This window comes from Chelonia mydas, chromosome 3 (assembly GCF_015237465.2).
Source record: "Chelonia mydas isolate rCheMyd1 chromosome 3, rCheMyd1.pri.v2, whole genome shotgun sequence".
Classification (NCBI taxonomy): Eukaryota; Metazoa; Chordata; order Testudines; family Cheloniidae; genus Chelonia; species Chelonia mydas.
In genome coordinates, this window is record NC_057851.1 from 35,448,726 (window position 1) to 35,455,758 (window position 7,033).

Genomic DNA, 7,033 nt, shown 5'->3' on the forward strand with positions numbered 1-7,033 from the left:
GACTGGAATGAGTGAGCTACACAAGCATGACTGCGGCTGCCCCCATTGTCTCTTCAGTCCTGGGATCCCACCAGGATCATTATTGTTCTGATCCTATAGATATTCTGACCAAGCCTGAAACAGGAAACCAAGTGACATCCCCACCTCAACTGGCTTTGGTTAACTCCTAAACTGCGCAGTGGGAGGCAGCATGGATAGAGCACTGGCCTGTGATTCAGGATACCTGGGTTCTATTCCCAGTTCTGATATTAGTCTGTTGGGTGACCCTGGGCAAGTTACTTTGCCTCTCTGTGCCTCACTTTCTGTATCTGTAAAATAGGGATAGTGATACTGATCTCTTTTGTAAAGCGCTGTGAAATCTACTGCTGAAAAGCACTATGTCAGAGTGAGGGAGTATTATATTATCTAAAACGTGAACCTGAGTAAACCAACAAAAACTCACAGGAAATCCTGAACCACACTGAATGCTTTATTTTTTCTAACTTAGTAAAATAATAGACTGTTGTAACAGATCATTGCAATATTTATAAGGTACCTTTTTGTTATTTTTTAAAAAAAGTAATATTAGCATTTTATCCCAAGCTGAGGTAAAACACAATACTATATAATGTGTGCACTGTAGTAGACAACATCTCTAACAAATAGTCTCACATCTACCTATATAAGATACAGGTAGTATCGGTGAGATGTACTGCCACAGTTGCAGGCAGCGGAGGGACCTGAGTTGAAATGGTATATAGAAGACAGGGTGCCAGGCATGTAGCCTTTATTTTAATTTGACTGGCTAGTCCCTAGGCTGCTTTTATCCCCTTCCTTTCTGGTGTGGGGTGAACACCCCATCACAGGAAGGAAGCAAGATGGTGCCAATGGTTCTGGGGACAATTTCACCAAAGTACTTACACGATCTTCTCAGTCTCCGCCTGATTACTTCAGACAATATCAGGAGCTCATGCACAGGGTGGTGTCCGAGCTAGAGATTCAGCTTGAGTAAGTTCAAGAGCCTCAACAGAGATTTCTGGACATTTTTCAGCCTTCTGGTCCCAGTCGGATGGTCCTTCCAATCAACAAGGCCATCGTGGACCTAGCAAACGTGGTGTGGCACATTCCTCCTTCTGCTGCCACCCCAAAAAGGACCAAGGAGTGTTACTTTGTTCTGTTCAAAGGGTGGGGGGGGGGGTTATCCTCACACCCACCACCTAACTCCTTGGTCGTACAAAGAGTTACAGAGTGATCCAGGAAACAACACCCAAAAGTTACTCCCTTTGACAAGGCACCCAAGCACCTCAACCTCCTGGGAAGAAGTCTTTTCTCTCACCTCCCTTCAGTTTAGGATCTCAAACTATCAGGACCTCCTGGCTAAATATCATTTTATGCCAAGTTTCTAGAGTTTAAGGACAAGTTCCCAGTAGGAGATCCCACTTCCAAGCCTTAATTAACAAGGGCAAAACGGTGACCAGAACTTCCCTTCAGGCCACAGTGGATGCTCTGGACACTGCTTACAGAGGAATGTCTACAGTTATTGTTATGAAAGAGACTTGTGGGTATGATCCCCAGGTTTCCCTAGAGATGTGTCGAGTACCATCTAGGATCTGCCCTTTGATATCACCAATCTGTTCCACAAAATGACAGATGCAGGTCTTCATTTCCTCAAGGACAACTGTTTGCTCTTTATATTCCTGCCCCCAGGAAAAATCATCATAGACAGGGTTATACAGCGAGACCATCTCCTCAGTCCTCGTATCATTAACATCCTCAGGAACTCGGATGTTCCTGTAAAAGACAGAGGGTTTATAGGACCAGGAATGCAGCCCCTGCAACATCCACCACCACATCTCACTGTAACTCGCAGCCAAAGAGTTTCTTTTCATGGGACTGTTGAGACCCACATTCCTTTATTGGTACTACATTTCCCTCCTCACGGTTTTGGAAGCCACTTTATCCAATTAGTCTGAAACTGGAGGCCCTAACTACTAACAAATGGATACTGGAAGTTATTCACAGAGGCTATCTAGTCGAGTTTCTCACAATTCCTACCCACAAACCCCTTTCCTGGTTCCTTTTCAGGGACCACTCTGAGCCATAGAAAGTGTTCCACCTCATCATCAACAGAAGGGATTCTACTCCCCTTACTTCTTGCTCCCCAAAAAGAGTGGGAGATGGAAGACAATTCTCAAACTGAACATATTCATCCAAAAGCTAAAATTCTGCATGATCTCTTTGGCATCAATAATTACATCTCTAGAAGAAGGCACATGGTTTGCAGCCACTGCATACTTTCACAGAGACATTCACTCATCCCACAGGAGGTTCCTCAGGTTCCTCTTCAGTCAGTAGTCCTCCCCTTTGGACTAGGTAGGTACCCAGGGTCATTACAAGAGTTTTTTCAGTGGTGGAGCTTGGATGAGAAGAAAGGGTCTCATGTCTTCCCATACTTCAACAATTGGCTTCTGATGGGCAGATCATATGAAGGAATCCAGCGGGCAACCTGCTCATTCTACTGTCTTCTCTAGATGTTTGTGTCAAACACAAAGAATCCATATTGGTCCCCATGAGGTCCATAAATATCACAGGGGTCACACTGGACTCATATATAGCAGGAGTTTAACTTATGGCATATTCAGACACTAGACTTCAATCAGAACTTGCCTTTCCTTCCTCGGCCACATGGCCTCACACACACATTAAACTATTTGCCAGTCTCTATCTTCATTGTCTGAAAGCCTGGCTCCTGTCCCTGTACTCAGAGAGGAGCAACATTATGACAAGATGACAATTTGGTCCAAGGTTTTGGACTATTTTGTCTGATGGACAAAGCCGGTAAAAGTGCAAGTGGGGATCCCTTTCCTCACATCGACTCCTGAGGCAATGGTCATTACTGATGCCTCCCTCTTAGGCTGAAAAGCTCGTCAGGGCAATCATACCGCGCAAGGCATCTGAACCCTTCAGGAGTCCAAAATGAATATAAATTTACTAGGCTCAAGTTTCATATGAGTCAAACCATCCACTAAATGGTATTTTTTTCCCCCCTAAACCACATGCCTCAGATAAAGAGGATGCTGTATTCTCTGCATGTCTGAAGGGTGCTGGCCTTTTTATCTATAAAAGTCATTAGAAAAACACCTAAACTATTTGTTTCCATAACACGGAGATCAAGGAGTCAAACTATATCTGCACAGAGACTTTCAAAATAGATTTCTGGTTGTATTATCCTTTGCTACCAGTTAGCCCTGGGTGGGGGTGAGTGCTCATTCCACCAAAGTGCAAGCAACCTCAGTGCATCTCTGAGAGATGTACCTCTACTGGAGATGTTTAGGGCAAATACTTGAAGCTGCTTTTACACCTTCATAAAACATTATGCTTTGGTTCAATCTTTTACTGCAGACACAGCTGTAGGGACAGCAGTATTACAGTCAGCCATCACGTCTGTGTCCTGTTTGACCGCTACTTCTTAATCTCCACCATATTGAATACACACAGGGACCATCAGTTGAGGAAGAAACTCCAGACTCGGGTGGATGGTGCATTTGTCTACCTACATGTGTAATACAAATAGGAACCATGCATCTTAAAGAACTTCCAGTTACAGGTAAGTAGCCTCCATTTCATTAGCTGCTCTGGTCTCAGTGCAGTGTCAGGAGATCCTCTCACAAGAATACAGTGGTTCCATGAAGAAGTAGTCAGTGAGACAAGGTTTAGTTTGCTTGCCTTCACTGTTAAGACAGGGCACCCATTTCCACAAATCATCACTAGGGGTTAGGTTCACAAAGAAGGTCAGGCACTGAAGAGGGGTTGGCTGACCCTTTGCACCCCCTTGTGTCTGGGGTGCCTCTGCTCTGCAATCTATTCTGCTTCCAGGCCCTTTTCTTTACAGAGACTCCACACACTTGCTTGTCCAATCACCTCCTTTAGAGCGGTCTGTGTTTATTCAAACCATTCAAAACAAAACTCAGAGTCCCAAAAATCTGTTCCAAAGCATGGCTGTTACCTCACAGCCTGGGCTTGGCTTGCAGCTGTCCTGCTCAGTGCTCACTTCCCAGAGTCAGTTCTCCCAAACAACTGCTTCACCTCTCTTACAAGGAACCAGCTGCTTGCTGTTCCCTGCCTGTGCCAGTTCTGTCTGGTTAGCTCATTTAGCAAGCCTGTTTCAGGCCTCAGGTCTCCTGCAGACAGCTGCCTCATTCTCTCTTACTCCTTTTGCTCTCTCACAGACACCTAGAAAATAACTAGGATTCACAGAGCCTGAGTTTGGTGCCTCAGCTCCCTACAAAAAGAATGGGGAGAGACATGTGCCTGAGAATGGGATTCACAAAAGTCAGCACACCAGGCTGCTCCTCACCTAACCTTCCCAAGGGGAGATAAGCCCTGCCCCTCTCTCCGAGATAGGGCCTTGGATCAGGCTGCAGGGGAGGTGCTTGGGAATCTGCCTGGGATTCTCAGTTGCAAAGCCTCTCTAAAACAAAGCCCCAGGGGGGAGGCTGTTGCTTGTAAATTTTAGCCCAGTGCTAAGAGCACTCACCTGGGATATGGGAGGCTCCAGGTCCAACTCCTCCCTCCACCTGAGGGGAAGAAGAGATTTGAAATGGGATCTGCCACCTCTCACAGGAGTGCACTAGGCTTTGTGTGATTGTGATTTAGGGACTCCCTTAGTCTCTCCTGTTGAAGCTGTTCCACAATGGAAAAACAATTTTAAAAGTCACTGAAGTAGCCAGACTGGATCTTTGGTCTCCCACCTCTTAGCTGAGTGCTTCAGTCACTAGGCTACAGCATCATACTCATGCTTGTTATCTCTCTGGCTCATTTATTCTGTAGCCTGCTGGTTAATACTCATCTCACAGGGGTGTTGTGCCAATACATTTATAGATGTTCGTGAAAGCACAGAGATACCATAATGATAGCAAAGTCATTGAGGAAATTAATAATTCTGTTTTAAGAGCAAGGACTGAATACTGTGCAATAAATGAGGTCTGGGGCCACACATAAAACAATAAAGAGAAAACAACTTATTCAGCGAGTGCCATCCATCCTGTGCACTGAATGAGGCATAAGGTCCTACGGAAAATTAATGTGATCATGTAATTAATGACTGTATCATAATGAACACACAAAAAGGAGCCGAAGTAAAGTTGCACAGGGAGTCTCAATTTTGGCATTTCCTGACTTCTGAGTGCTTGACATTGAAACTGTAACATTCTTTTAATGTAGGTTTTTTAATACAAAAGTTTAAAGAAACCTTGTTTCAAGCAAGGTGTAGAGTGACAGTTAAGGTGTACTCAACGTAATAATAGTACTCAGCTCTGACCATAATCATTGTACGCACCCTGGGAATGTACTGACTTGGTATTCGATGTAGTGATATGGTAGTGACAAAATTCAATCTTTGCTTTGGTTTAACGTTTCAGGATAACTCTTTTTCTAGTGTATACTGTTCAAGGCAACATAAAAAACCTAGAAAATGCAGTGTAATTTTGTAATGCCATATAATTTACTATCAGCTGGAAGTACACTGAGTCCAAGTCACTAAAAAATGTTGTGCCTTCTTCTAAAGATTAACTACATTAGGCTTCATTGGCGGGGTGGACTAGGCCCTGAGGCCCCCTGCTGGAGACCTTGTCACACCCTGCCCCAGAAAGGGGCAGTAGAGAGGTCCTCCAAGCTGCCTCCAGTGGCTGTGTGGGAAGCAGCCAATCAGGGCCCAGCAGGCCAGTATAAGAAGAGTTTCTTGCTAAAGTTGGAGGAGAGTGGATGGTGCTCCAGGCTGCCCACTGGGACTCCATGAGGAGAACGCCCTGAGGTAAGAGTGAAGAATGTGCGGGAAGTAGCCCAGGGAAGTATAGCAGCAGTTTATTTAAAGGGACATTGTCAGTTGCTGGGAAAGTGGCCTGGACTTTGAGGCACCCCGGAAGAGGAACTGAACCGTAGTGGCCCCAGCTGAAGAGATGCGGAGCCAGAAAGGCCCTGAGAGGGCGAAGACACTGCCTCCAGGGAAGGAACCTGGGGCACTGCTCTATTCTAGAGCAGGGACAAACCGAGAGAGACATCACAGAGGGCACTGAGAGAGGCCCCTGTTGGACTTGTATGAAAGGGGTTTGCATTGCCTGTATCTCACAGACAGACTGTGTATGGCTTGGCTGGAGGGCTGACTCACTGAAGACCCACACAAACAGAGACAGAGTGCAAGCACATGCACTCAGCCAGGGGGTGCTTGCAAGAGGGGAGTGTGACCCCCATTATGCTCCCTTTTTATGCTGTTATCTTAAATAATTAGTCTGCCTACTGATCTATGTGGCTTTCCAGATATGGCACATGTAGGATACACAACTTTTTTTTTATGGGGAGGGAAAAGGGGGGCTAGAGTTTAAAAATAATAAAACAAATTGCTGAGTATTTTAATGAGCAGTTTTGCACTATGACTATATATGTCCAATTTTAATAAAGTGAGACAAATGAGCTTCTATTCCAAATACAGTGTTCTTTTATTTATGAATGCAATCCCTCAATTTGGGGGAGGGCCTGACCCCTCCAAGGCCCCAGTTGTCAATGCCCATGATATAATAGGCACTCTGGCTTTAGGATTTTTCATTTGGCCAGAGGTAATAAGTAGCAGTATGTCACTTTCATCGCTACCATAGTGCAAAATACCAGACAAAACAACAATATACTGATGTAAACAGCATATTTTCAGCCTTTCTTTTCCTCTGGCACAAGGCCACAGGCAGAGTCAACCCAAATTTAAGATTTCACCAGGTGTAAAGCCACAGACTTATCACTGGTTTTGTCAAATTTGGTCTATTCAGCTGACAATGAAGCATATGTCATCCCTCTTCTAAGGGCATGGCTACACTGGAAACTTCAAAATGCTGTCGCGGGAGCGCTCCCACGGCAGCGCTTTGAAGTGCGAGTGTGGTCGCGCTCCTGGTAATCCACCTCCACGAGGGGATTAGCTCCAAGCTCTGGGAGCCTGTTTACACTAGCACTTTAAAGCGCTCTGACTTGCTGCACTCAGGGTGGTGATTTTTCATCCCCTCTGAGCCAG